We start from the raw sequence: 14,340 nt of genomic DNA, 5'->3' as shown, positions 1-14,340 counted from the left end.
ACAGCGCACCGTACCAAAACACTAGTGTGAACACAGCCCCACTCGTACAGCCCCTAACCAGCTGCCCCCATGTTATATACTGTACATGCTCCCAATACATTTTATTATCATTACCACACTATAACATAGGGCACAAACCCTTCTAGTGAGGCGGGAAAGATCACTGTATGACAGATCAGCATACAGACGTAGTCTACATTATGTCTGCATAATGTTCCCATACAGTTTCCTCACTTTCCCATACAGCACATCCCTCGCTTCCGAGCATGCTCAGTGCCGCAAAACGTATCCCTGCACATGGACCCGTGTTCTCCTGGATCCGTGCTTCATAGAGCTCCATGTTAATTCCAGACGTGTAGCTGCGGATCCGTGCGTCTCCCTGCGCCTGCGTGTTTTTCAGATGACACAAAACTGCAATAAGTTGCGTTCTTATGCATCTGATAAAATATGCAGACAGCGATCCGTGGGAAAACGGTGACACCTGGATGCACACGCAAGTCCCATCCGTCACCACTGAAAGTCAATGGAGACTAAAACGGATCCGTGTGCAGCCAAAATATGCCAGTGTGAGACCAGCTTAGCCCTATATAATGATTGGGGCTGGACCTGATCTCTCCACAGGTTTTACCTAAAATCACTTTACATTACTTACCCTACCCTAAGGGCTCATACTCACTTGCGAGAGAGTCGCGTGATTCTCGCGCATGGAAACCTGGCACTGCCGCCAGCACTCGGACCAGAGGGCGCGGCTGCATAGAAATACATGTAGCTGCATGCATCAGTCCCAGTGCTGGCGGCAGTGCCAGGTTTCCATGCGAGAGACTCAGTCGAGAAACACGCGACTCTCTTGCAAGTGAGTATGAGCCCTTAGACTACGTCAGTTGTTGCTGCTATCTTCCTCCCTGTAGTGTTGTCCTGAATCCTGGCCCTGCATTCAACGGGATTCATTACATAGCGGCACTAACGCACCCATTGGCTGCAATGATACTAACGCATCCAAAATCGGTAAGATGCGTTACTTCATGACGCACCCTGGAACGCGGTCTGCAGCATTTGGGGGTGCGCCATGAAGTAACGCATCATGCGTTTGGATGCATTAGTAGCATTGCGACCAATGGGTGCGTTAGTGCCGATCGCTATGTAACGATCCCGTTGAACACAGGGCCATTAACGCAATGTGAACCTGGCCTAATACTATGAGATGATGACATACCAAACAATGTGCTGAGCCTCTCCTCCTGCACATACCATATACTGTATGTATATGCCATTCATGAGGGGACAGTGAAGTGTATCTTTATTTGGGACTAAAGGTAACGCACAGGTCATTGCAGATGATGATGATGATGACAATGTGCTGAGTCCCTCCTCGTACTACACATAGTCACATACCATATATGCCATGGAGGAACTGGCAGGATACTTTTGGGACTGAAGGGTTAACTCACCTGCATTTATTTACAGCCCACAACTCCACATCTCCTCTTCTCCTGACCGCTCCTCCCCCCAGATGAGTCACAGTCAGGCTTCACTAAGCTGGAGCTGCAAGGTGCCAGAAAAAAAAACAAAAAACTCTGCTGTTCTCCCTGCAGAGCCGGCTCATTTCGTTCACAGCAGGGAGCCGGCTCTTTGAATCGGATCGTTCACGAACGACACATCACTACTGAAGAAGCAATGTTATGTCACAATTCACAGGGAGGAAGCCAAAGTCCTTCACACACCTCATCCACCTCCTGACAGACAGAATATAACTATTATAATACTACTCCTATGTACAAGAATATAACTACTATAATACTGCCCCCATATACAAGAATATAACTACTATAATACTGCTCCTATGTACAAGAATAGGCTGAGTCTCCTCCCTCCTCCCAAGGAGCAACATCTTAACTCCTTCTTGTGAGCTCATGTTCTGCAGGGGGAACACACAGTGCTCTGCTACATCCTGACCAAGCACAGCCCACCACTGACAGACAGCCTACACGTGCAGACAGGACCCTTCATTATAACACATCACCTTGTACATGTAGCTCATCAGCACCAGAGACCCTTCTGCTTCCTGCAATGCACATGTGCTGCTACATCTCTGGCCGCCAAGGGAGTGGCGTTCTTATGCATTCCAGCTGGAGACTTCAGCCAACTGCTGACCAGGAAACAAGGAAAGGGGTTCTTCAAGGGGCCCGGGGGTATACGGCGGCCGTCGCTTACATTTAATTAAAGGAGATAGTACTGTGTCAGCACAGCACAGCTGCCAAACCGCAGCGGCCGTCGCAGGCCCCCTCACCTCTCCAGGCCCCATAGCAGCTGCGTGGTCTGCTACTATTAACGGTACGCCACTGCAGATGGGTTGTGTAGTCTCCTTTCTAGCGCTTATCTGAGGCACTTGCAGTTCTGAGTAACACTGAAGTTCCTCTTGCTTGCTCTCTTTAGAACTCCCCTCGTATGGCAGGCAGCCTTAGCCTCCTTTTTCTGGCTCACACACGTTACTGCTGTGCCTCCGAGTCTTAGTTGGGAACAGAGCATTTACAGCTTCTCATTCCTCTGGTTTCTGCTGCAGGGTCATCAGCATCCATACAACCTCGGATACCGGACCATGCGCTACAGCTAGAAGTGAGCCAGAATTCTGCTCAATCCTCCAGCTCCTCTCTTCCACGTCTACTCCTCTAACTTCCCTTTCCTGGCCCCAGAGAGCAGCTCCTTCTTCAGTTTGGTTCAGAGCTCCCTTTGCTGGACTGGAGTGGGAAATGAGCTGTGTGCTGGATTTACCTGATAGAGAGATCCTTCATTGCCTCCAGGCATGACATCACACTCCCTAGGAGGAAGGTAATGCCACTGTGGCGACCATACTCCTGGGGGCACCATAATTGTATGGACCAGCCATAATGTTAAGTGTGTAACAGTACGGACACAGAGAGCTAATGGATGCATAAAGCATGTGGGAACATGATGCGGGAAATCTGGTTATGGTAAGACTTTTGGCTGTGCCACACAGGGATAGGTTAGGTTAATGTGTTGAGGCGATAGGTCAGTCTGAATAAATGCATTTTCAGGGCACGCTTAAAATTGTGGGGATTGGGGACTAATCGTATTGACCTGCGAAGTGCATTCCAAAAAGAATTGGCGCAGCATGAGTAAAGTCTTGGAGACGGGAGTGGGAGGTTCTGATTATTGAGGATGCTAACCTCAGGTCATCAGCAGAATGGAGGGCGTGGGTAGGGTGGTATACTGAAACAAGGGAGGAGATGTAGGGTGGTGCTGAGCCATGGAGGGCTTTGTGGGTGAGGGTAATAAGTTTATACTGAATTCTGGAGTGGATGGGTAGCCAGTGTAATGACTGGCACAAGGTAGAGGCGTCGGTGTAACGATTGGTGAGGAATATGATCCTGGCTGCAGCATTCAAGACAGATTGGTGGGGGAAGAGTTTGGTAAGAGGGAGACCGATTAGAAGAGAGTTACAATAGTAGAGAATGAATAAGAGAAACAGTAAGAGTTTTTGCAGAGTCAAAAGTAAGAAAAGGTCGAATTCTAGAAATGTTTTTGAGGTGCAGATAGCAAGAGCGAGCCAGTGATCGGATGTGGGGGCGAATGAAAGCTCGGAGTCAAGTATGACCCCAAGACGGCGGGCATGTTGCTGGGGAGTAATAGTGGAACCACACACGGAAATGGCAATGTCGGGTATAGGTACATTAGTAGAGGGAGGAAACACAAGGAGTTCAGTCTTTGACAGGTTCAGTTTCAGATATAGTGAGGACATGATGTTAGACACAGCGTTTAGACAATCGCTGGTGTTTTCTAGAAAGGCTGGCGTGATGTCAGGAGAAGAAGCGTATAATTGGGTGTCATCAGCATAGAGATGGTACTGGACACCAAATCTACTGATTGTTTGACCAATAGGGGCAGTGCACAAGGAGAAGAGGAGGGGGCCTAGAACCGATCCTTGAGGAACCCCAACAGTAAGGGGAAGATGAGGAGGAGGAACCAGCAAACGATACAGTAAAGGAGCGGTCAGAGAAATAGGAGGAGAACCAGGAGAGAACGGTGTCCTTGAGGCCAATGGAACGGAGCATAGTGAGGAGGAGTTGATGATCCACAGTGTAGAATGCTGCAGAGAGATCCAAGAGAATTAGCATGGAGTAGTGACCATTTGATTTAGCTGTTAGTAGATCATTAGAGACTTTAGTGAGGGCAGTTTCAGTAGAGTGTAAAGAGAGGAAACCGGATTGGAAAGGGTCGAGAAGAGAGTTATCAAAGAGATAGCGGATAAGACGGGAGTGGACCAGGCGTTCCAGGAGTTTAGCGATGAAGGGAAGATTAGAGACAGGTCTATAGTTAGCGGCACAGTTTTGGTCGAGGGATGGTTTTTTTTAAGTAGTGGATGTATGATGGCATGCTTAAATGAGGAGGGAAAGCTACCAGAAGAGAGAGAGAGAGAGGTTAAATATTTTAGTTAGGTGAGGGGTGACAGCAGGGGAAAGGGCCTGGAGGAGATGTGATGGAAATGGGTCACTGGTGCAAGTGGTTGGGCGAGAAGATGCAAGGAGCCTGCTTACTTCTTCTGTAACTGGTTCAAAATCAGAGAGTGAGCTAGATGCAGTGGGAGAGGGAGGACGGTGCATGGTATGAGGTGATTGGGAGATAATTTCCTGTCTGATCTGGTCAATTTTTTCTTTGAAGTAATTGGCCAGATCGTCAGCTCGGAGCTCCGTGGTTGGGGCCTTTACTCTTGGGTTGAGTAGAGAATGAAAAGTGTCAAAGAGACGTTTCGGGTTATTGGACAGTGAGGTGATGAGGGTGTTGAAATAGGTTCGTTTGGAGAGGTGAAGGGCAGTGTTGTATGTTCAAAGCATAAACTTATAATGGATGAAATCTTCGGGTAGGTTGGATTTTCTCCACAGACGTTCGGCGCACCTGGAGCACCGCTGCAGGAAACGTGTTTGCAGGGTGTGCCAGGGCTGTCGCCGTCTGTGTTGTGGTGTTCTATGTATAGGAAGTGCAAATTCATCCAGGGCACTTTGAAGTGTTTCATTGTAATGCTTCAATGCAGAATGAGGACATGAGAGGGAGGAGATAGGGGCCAATGAAGAAGGCAAGTTCTTCATAAGTTTCTGGGTGTTAATGGCCTGTATGTTTCTATAAGTCTGGACAGTGGGGGTGACCTGAGCGGCCTGGCAGTTCTTGATAGAGAATGAAAGAAGATTGTGGTCAGAGAGCGGGAGAGGGGAGTTTGCAAAATCATCCACTGCACAAAGCCGAGAGAAGACCAAGTCGAGGGAGTTCCCGTCTTCATGCATTGGAGAATTAGTAAGCTGCGAAAGGCCAAACGAGGAGGTTAGAGATAAAAGGTGAGTAGCAGATGATGAGAGGGGAAGATCAATGGGGATGTTGAAATCTCCCATGATGAGGGTAGGGATGTCACAGGAGAGAAAATGTGGAAGCCAAGTGGCAAAATGATCCAGGAACTGATGGGAGAGGCCGGGAGGACGATACACCACCGCCACTCACATGGAGAAGGGGGTGTAGAGTCTGATGGCATGGACCTCAAAAGAAGGAAAGACAAGTGAGGGTAGTTCAGGGATAACCTGAAAGGTACATTTTGGTGATAGGAGCAGACCAACGCCTCCACCTGCTCAGTGTTCTAAAAAACAATAAACACCATACTCACCTCTCCTTGTCATTCCTCCGCTGCTCTGGTCTCCGCAGCACCAGCTTGTCTTCTGAAGCATCGCATCACATCTCAGCGTCTTAGTGATGTCAGTGCGCTGAGACATCAGACATTGAGGAAGAATGATGGGGAGGAAGCCTCAGCTGACGCTCCCTCCTCCATCTTGCTTTCAGCTCTCAGCAGATGCCGATACAGTTGAACTTGCTGGAGGGGCCCTGTGTCAGCGCTGGAACCGGGCTGCACCCTCTGCCCCTGATAGCTACGATACTGGCTCCAGTGATGGGACAAGTCATTTAGGACAATTGTAGCTTTAGCTTTGTGGGAACAGTTTGGGGGAGACGCTTATCTGTCACCCGTGTACAAGGTCCATACAGACATGGGGGACATGAAGGCCACACAGAGCACGGACTGCAGCCCCTATCCTGTAACAGAGATTGTGAGCTTGCTGCCCCCCAACATCAGGGACTGACCCCACAAACGTTCTGGATGATGGGGCAAAAAAGTCGGTATATCTGCCGAAGGCCGACTCCATATTAATGTCTATGGATGTACAACTGCTCTGCATGTACTGAGATTTATTCTTTACTGTACAAGAAACTGAATGGGAGGAGGCACAGATTAGATATTAGAAAAAACTTTTTGACAGTTAGAGTGATCAATGAGTGGAACAAGCTGCCACGAGAAGTGGTGAGTTCTCCTTCAATGGAAGTCTTCAAACAGAGGCTGGACAGACATCTGACTGGGATGATTTAGCGAATCCTGCTTTGAGCAGGGGGTTGGACCAGATGGCCCAGGAGGTCCCTTCCAACTCTACCATTCTATGATTCTAAGCAGCGACCTGATGGATTCCTTATAGTAAGAGCAGTGACCTGATGGATTCTTTACAGCAAGCGCCGTGACCTCATGGATTCTTTACAGTAAGCGTCGTGACCTCAAGGACTCTTTACAGTAAGCGCCGTGACCTCATGGATTCTTTACAGCAGGGTTCCCCAACTCCAAGCCTCAAGGCCCACCAACAGATCATGTTTTCAGGATTTCCTTTGTATTGCACAGGTGATGCAAATATCACCTGAGCAATACTAAGGAAATCCTGAAAACATGATCTGTTGGTGGGCCTTGAGGCTTGGAGTTGGGGAACCCTGCTTTACAGTAAGAGCCGTGACCTCATGGATTCGTTACAGTACGAGCAGGGAGATTACTGGACTCTCTACCACATGATGTTGTAATGGCTAATTGATTAAAGAAGTACAAGGAGGCCCAGATGCATTTCTTGATAAATATTACAGGTTATGGGCATTGGATTCTGTGATGGACGTTGTTTCGGGGAAGTACAGTAATTGCCGTTTTTGGATCAGGAAGGAATTCTTCCCCCATTTTGGAGACATTATCATCCATCTCATGGCGGGTTTGTCTTCTCTGGATCAACATGTCAGGTTGGTTGAACTTGATGGACTTATGTCATCTTTCAACTTTAAATCTATGAAACCTCCTGGCGGAGGAATGTGGCGGGGCACATACTGCTCTCTATTCAGTGCATCTACGTGGTGACCGTCAGTCTGGTCGTTCCCAGGAGGTGAGATCTCACAGGGACACAATGTGATCTCTAGTAGGAAACGACAAGTCCAGTCACTGCTGCTAGGATAACAATGCGCACTGGAACCTCACATGAATCTACCAACAGGAACCCATCAGCAAGCAGCTGGCGGAGAAGAGCCTGCCAATAATGCAGTAGTGAGGCTTACAGCCTGCAATGATCCTCACCACTACTGGAGCTACCGCCTCACCATCACTGGAGCTGCTGCAACCCCCCAACCTACTGTCTCCTTCCCCACCATCCTGTAGCATTTAAGCCCGAAAGGGCAGGGTCCTCTCCCCTCTGTATCAGTCTGTGATTGTCAGTTTACTGTAAGTGATATCTGTAGTTTGTATGTAACCCCTTCTCATGTACAGCACCATGGAACCAATGGCGCTATAGAAATAAATAATAATAAATAAATAGTGAGAGATGTCGCAGATTTGTTCTCCAAAACTGTAAAAAAGCAAGATGACAGACAATATGACATCAATCGAGCACCCAGCGTGGGCTGACAGTAGCCGGGGGGGGCTGACAGTAGGCGGAGGCAGGCAGTAGCCGGGGGGCTGACAATAGCGGGGAGGGGCTGACAGTAGGCGGGGGCAGGCAGTAGCCGGGGGGGCAGGCAGTAGCCGGGGCAGTATTCCCCCTCCTAGCAGCGCTCCCACCTGTCCTGTATTGAACCCTTATCCTCCAATCACACATATTGTATTTATACTGATGAAATCCTCATTTCCCCTTTGATTCTTCAGTTATTTTCTGCTTTTTGCGGAGGTCAGACCTAACATTTAAAAATAAAAAGTTATCAAAAGTGATAAAAACTAATTTTTCCCTGATATTTTTGGTGTAACTATTGCCCCAGGCGCAGCTATAACCTTCACCCGACCACCAATCAGGGTTAGAAAAAGTGTAAAAATGGAGAAAGCCGCTCTCGTATATAGACAGTGATGACTGGCGCTCGGTAGACGGACTGTGGGAGCTCTGACGTGTGTGATCTGACGCGCTATCCGCCCTCCCTGCGTGTATCGGACACACTGGAGCCGCCGTCCCCCCACTGCAGTCATATCTACAGATTGTCATGTTATGTATTAGAAATAAACCGATCCCAAGTCTCCTCATTAATTCTGGAAAAAACACTGACCCATAGATACAAAAATAGACACCGCTGCAGATAAGCTGTGCAAAATCAGTCATTAAACCATGATATGAAATGTTATATTTAGACAGTGAGGCCCACGGCGGGCCCTCTTGGCCTGGAGGAGAGGGATCACACTGGTTTAGGAGCGGAGAACACTTCTGAACATAAAAACTGCAATAGAAGAAAAAATAAACAATAAGAAATCAAGTTAAATACAAAATTGAAAAACTGCTAAAAAAAAAAACAAGCAGGCGAGAAAAGGTGTATCTGGTAAGGATCCGTTCAGGAAGGCTCTTTATAAGCAAGGAGCAAAGTTCAGTGACTCATTTAAACCACCTGGTGTCATCATCCCCAGTGTTACCTGCCATATTAATTCACACTGGGCTAAGAGTTGTTTAAGTTACCACCTCTAACCCCAGTGTGAATGACCTCAATGCCCCTGACCCAGAAATCCCCTGGAATCATAATTGTGGTAGGCCCTGAAGTGCCTGGGGATTGTTTTTAATTCAGAGAGGTCGCCTCTGTCCTGGCCGCCGTTATCCTGCACTCTCCCTCTGAGCCCTCTGGTGGTGCGTCCCACATAAATAAGCGGGCAGCTGCAAGGAGCACAGTAAATAACATTTGTGCTACTGCATGAAATATGTTCTTTAATTTGGAAATGTTTGGCACCATCTGCAGAGTCAAAGGAGGCGCAGATGGGTCATTAATGGATAATCAGCCAGAAAAGATCCCAAGGAGGGTTTGGCTTTCAGTATGGACAAGTGCTTCATGAGAATCGCTCTCATATTGTCCCATTTATGATAAAACACAGAGATAAAGCAGATTTTTTCATCTTTCCTCACTTTTCTTTTCTTTTTTTTTTTGATACAAGAGATGATTTCGAGGGGTTGTTTCAGCCCTATTGTACTCACGCTGTATACTCCTGTGACTATGTCCCGTTTGTTCAAATCTGGCCCTGAGATCATTTGCCTGTGCCTCAAACCTGTCATCTGAGGAGCAGAGCCACCTCATCCTTAGGAACTGCCCTAATGGTGGCGCTATTGTGAGCTGATTGTGTGTAGATCGAGGCATTTACTGAAGTCTCCTTTCGATAGACATCAGTCTAGATGGACGAGTGATCATCCACCTCCAGACTGATGCCCAGAAAGTTAATTTTTCTCAGGTCATATTCGTAAGTTAGCCTTATACTGTGTGAATCAGAACTGAGAGAGTCCCTGAAGCCCTTGAGCTGCTGCACAGATCCATGACAAAGAAACCAGCACAGCACATGGTCAGCGGCCCCCGCGCCCACGTCACTGCAGATCAACCTCCCCCGTACCCCAAGAAGAGGGTGGCGTACGGTTTTATAGCTTTACGTCAAAATAAAATAAATTGATAAAGACTTTACACTTCATTGAATCATATATACAGTGCCTTACGAAAGTATTCGGCCCCCTGGAACTTTTCAACCTTTTCCCACATATCATGCTTCAAACATAAAGATACCAAATGTAAATATTTGGTGAAGAATCAACAAGTGGGACACAATTGTGAAGTTGATTGAAATTTATTGGTTATTTTAAATTTTTGTGGAAATTCAAAAACTGAAAAGTGGGGCGTGCAATATTATTCGGCCCCTTTACTTTCAGTGCAGCAAACTCACTCCAGAAGTTCATTGTGGATCTCTGAATGATCCAATGTCGTCCTGAATGACTAATGATGATAAATATAATCCACCTGTCTGTAATCAAGTCTCCGTATAAATGCACCTGCTCTGTGATAGTCTCAGGGTTCTGTTTGAAGCACAGAGAGCATCATGAAATCCAAGGAACATAACAGGCAGGTCCGTGATACTGTTGTGGAGAAGGTTAAAGCCAGATTTGGATACAAAATGATTTCCAAAACTTTAAACATCCCAATGAGCACTGTGCAAGCAATCATATTGAAATGGAAGGAGTATCGTACCACTGCAAATCTACCAAGACCCGGCCGTCCCTCTAAACTTTCATCTCAAACAAGGAGAAGACTGATCAGAGAGGCAGCCAAGAGGCCCATGATCACTCTGGATGAACTGCAGAGATCTACAGCTGAGGGGGGACAGTCTGTCCACAGGACAACAATCAGTCGTACACTGCACAAATCTGGCCTTTATGGAAGAGTGGCAAGAAGAAAGCCATTTCTCAAAGATATCCATAAAAAGTGTCATTTAAAGTTTGCAACAAGCCACCTGGGAGACACACCAAACATGTGGAAGAAGGTGCTCTGGTCAGATGAAACCAACATCGAACTTTTTGGCAACAATGCCAAACGATATGTTTGGCGTAAAGGCAAGAAAGCTCATCACCCTGAACACACCATCCCCACTGTCAAACATGGTGGTGGCGGCATCATGGTTTGGGCCTGCTTTTCTTCAGCAGGGACAGGGAAGATGGTTAAAATTGATGGGAAGATGGATGGAGCCAAATACAGGACCATTCTTGAAGAAAACCTGTTGGAGTCTGCAAAAGACCTGAGACTGGGACGGAGATTTGTCTTCCAACAAGACAACGATCCCAAACATAAAGCCAAATCTACAATGGAATGGTTCACAAATAAACATATCCAGGTGTTAGAATGGCCAAGTCACAGTCCAGACCTGAATCCAATCGAGAATCTGTGGAAAGAGCTGAAAACTGCTGTTCACAAACGATCTCCATCCAACCTCACTGAGCTCGAGCTGTTTGCCGAGGAAGAATGGGCGAGAATTTCAGTCTCTCGATGTACAAAACTGATAGAGACATACCCCAAGCGACTGCAGCTGTAATCGCAGCAAAAGGTGGCGCAACAAAGTATTAAGTTACAGGGGCCGAATAATATTGCACGTCGCACTTTTCAGTTTTTGAATTTCCACAAAAATTTAAAATAACCAATACATTTCAATCAACTTCACAATTGTGTCCCACTTGTTGTTGATTCTTCACCAAAAATTTACATTTGGTATCTTTATGTTTGAAGCATGATATGTGGGAAAAGGTTGAAAAGTTCCAGAGGGCCGAATACTTTCGTAAGACAGTGTACTCTGTTTTCTCCTTTTTGCCATATTTTGTGTTATGTAAGACTGGTGAAGTATCACCCATTGCCTCTGAAGAAGCCATACTTAGCGGCGATACCCTTGGGACTCTTCCCTACCACCTCCCTGCTCACTTGTGTCTCTATTGGATATCATTACATTTCAGCATTTTCTCCATTTTTCCTCCAGTGGCTTTGCACTTTAGAGTGTAATTTGTACTTTTTGGTACACATGACACTGATTCTGACAGACAATTTCAGAGGATCAGAATTGGGGTGCAAAAAGAAACTCCTAAACAGTCATCCCTTTAAGGAATGCACCGAGACTAACCGATGCAATCAGACCAGCTCCAATCACATCAGTTTAACCCCATAGGGTCAGAATAATATCACCATACTGTTACTAGTAATACCTGTACACGATGACCACATATTATGGCCACAGAGTGAGGCGGTATTATTTAACAACAGTATGATGGTATTAATCAGTCATTATGTGGTGGTACTATAATTTGGTAACAGTACAGTGGTATTATTTAGTTACCATTATTGAATCATTCATAGATGCCACGATAATATCTTCACATAATTACTGAGTAATACCACAACATAGTGTCTGAATAACACCGCCATACATGTGCCAGATAATTTGTGAGATTGTATCACACATAAGAGGCATTGATGCAATAGATCGGCAGACAGCTCTTGAAGAAGGACAGATGTGAGCGAAACATCACTGCTTGTTACAGTGGAATGAATAAATGTTTTATTGCAATTTTCAGGGCTTTTCATCTTATGAATCATACCTATAAAAAACAAAATCAATAAAACGATTAAAGAGCGAGAGGTTATTGAACTATAGGAACCAACAAAGAATTAATAGGCACTCAAAAAACTGACACTATAATTCATCTATATTACTCATTATAGCCTTCTTCACATGTCAGCTTTTTAAGGGCTGCAAATCCGGACACACACACCTATTGTAGTGAACAGTGGTGCACACGTCAGGTTTCAAAATCTCTGCGCGCCGCTCTCTCCCGTCCTCCGCCAGTGACGTGCAGGGGGCGCGATGACGTGGAAAGCACGCGCCCTCTGCCTGAGTCACTGAAGAGCCGGCGACGCTCAGGAGCAGCTGTCATCAACGTAGGTGAGTATATAGTGTTTTTTTTATTTTTAAATTCCAGCAGGGGCAGCGGCAGCAACATGATAAGATTACCAGTAATCCTATCACTTTGGGGGCAGCATTACGGTATTTGGGCCACCATTCACTGTACAAAAAGAGGACTTGAAAATCCTCCAATAATGAGAACAGCAATAGAACAACAAGGTTTACCCGTACAGGCCTCCAAACAAATGCACTATCAGGATGCAGTGGACCCATATAATAAAGATGGCAACACAGGTGCAAAAATACCAATCAAGCAACTGCTCCAGCCTACCAATACATGGAGGGGGCGATTGCCTGGTATGTTGATGCACAAAACAACTTGTATGCGGCGCTGTTCACACTAAGGCCATGCACAGCATCCAGGCCAGCCTAGTACCAACACCCTTCTATTAGTTCAGGCGGGCTGCCCAGCGCTAACAAAATGCATGCTGTGTGAACAGACACCGCAGTTTACGAGACCAGATGGGCCCAACTGCACCCTGAATAAAAAGTGCAAAAAACACATTTTAAAAAAATGTGGAGTATTAGCTGATATTTTAGCCAAAATACGTGAGCCCGTAACCTACGTCAAAGATCTCCACGCTTACGGGTACCTAACACTAAATAATAATACAGCACAGTACAAAAAGAGGACTTGAAAATCCTCCAATAATGAGAACAGCAATAGAATACTGTGCTGTATTATTATTTAGTGTTAGGTACCCGTAAGCGTGGAGATCTTTGACGTAGGTTACGGGCTCACGTATTTTGGCTAAAATATCAGCTAATACTCCACATTTTTTTAAAATGTGTTTTTTGCACTTTTTATTCGGGGTGCAGTTGGGCCCATCTGGTCTTGTAAACTGCGGTGTCTGTTCAAACACGGCATGCATTTTGTTAGCGCTGGGCAGCCCGCCTGAACTAATAGAAGGGTGTTGGTACTAGGCTGGCCTGGATGCTGTGCATGGCCTTAGTGTGAACAGCGCCGCATACAAGTTGTTTTGTGCATCAACATACCAGGCAATCGCCCCCTCCATGTATTGGTAGGCTGCAGCAGTTGCTTGATTGGTATTTTTGCACCTGTGTTGCCATCTTTATTATATGGGTCCACTGCATCCTGATAGTGCATTTGTTTGGAGGCCTGTACGGGTAAACCTTGTTGTTCTATTGCTGTTCCCACCATTCACTGTGCAGCATTTATGGGGGCATATGTTGTGCAGCGTTATTTGGGCCACCATTCACTGTGCAGCATTTTGGGGGCATACTGTATGTTGTGCAGCATTAAATTTACCAGGATCTTCGGGAATTCCCACCCTAGACTTATACTCGAGTCAATAAGTTTTCCCAGGTTTTTGAGGCAAATTTAGGGGGGTCGACTTATACTCGAGTATATACAGTATTTACTCTCAGCCGGGGCACAAATCATTGATCCCAAAGTTCCAGATTCACGTGGATTACACTGAGATTACAGAAGACATTCACCTAACCACCAAGTCAAAACCAAGGTCTACATGAGAAACAGGTGTAAGTCTGGTGACGAGGTCACGGCACCGTTCACCTGTGGTGGTCCCCGCACAGGCCTATGATCTGCGTTGGCTGCAGCTAGTCCCAAAAATCTTCGGTGCCAAAAATGTCTAAAGTAGAGATGAGCGACTTTTCCTTTTTTTGGGTCGAGTCGGGTTTCATGAAACCCGACTTTCGCAAAAGTCGGGTCGAACGAAATAAGCCGACTATAGGGAAAAGTCGGAGGCCGACTGAAACACGAAACCCAATGCAAGTCAATGGGG

This window comes from Dendrobates tinctorius, unplaced genomic scaffold (assembly GCF_039654945.1).
Source record: "Dendrobates tinctorius isolate UK_male_01 unplaced genomic scaffold, ASM3965494v1 ptg000055l, whole genome shotgun sequence".
NCBI lineage: Eukaryota > Metazoa > Chordata > Amphibia > Anura > Dendrobatidae > Dendrobates > Dendrobates tinctorius.
This window is presented reverse-complemented; position numbering follows the sequence as displayed.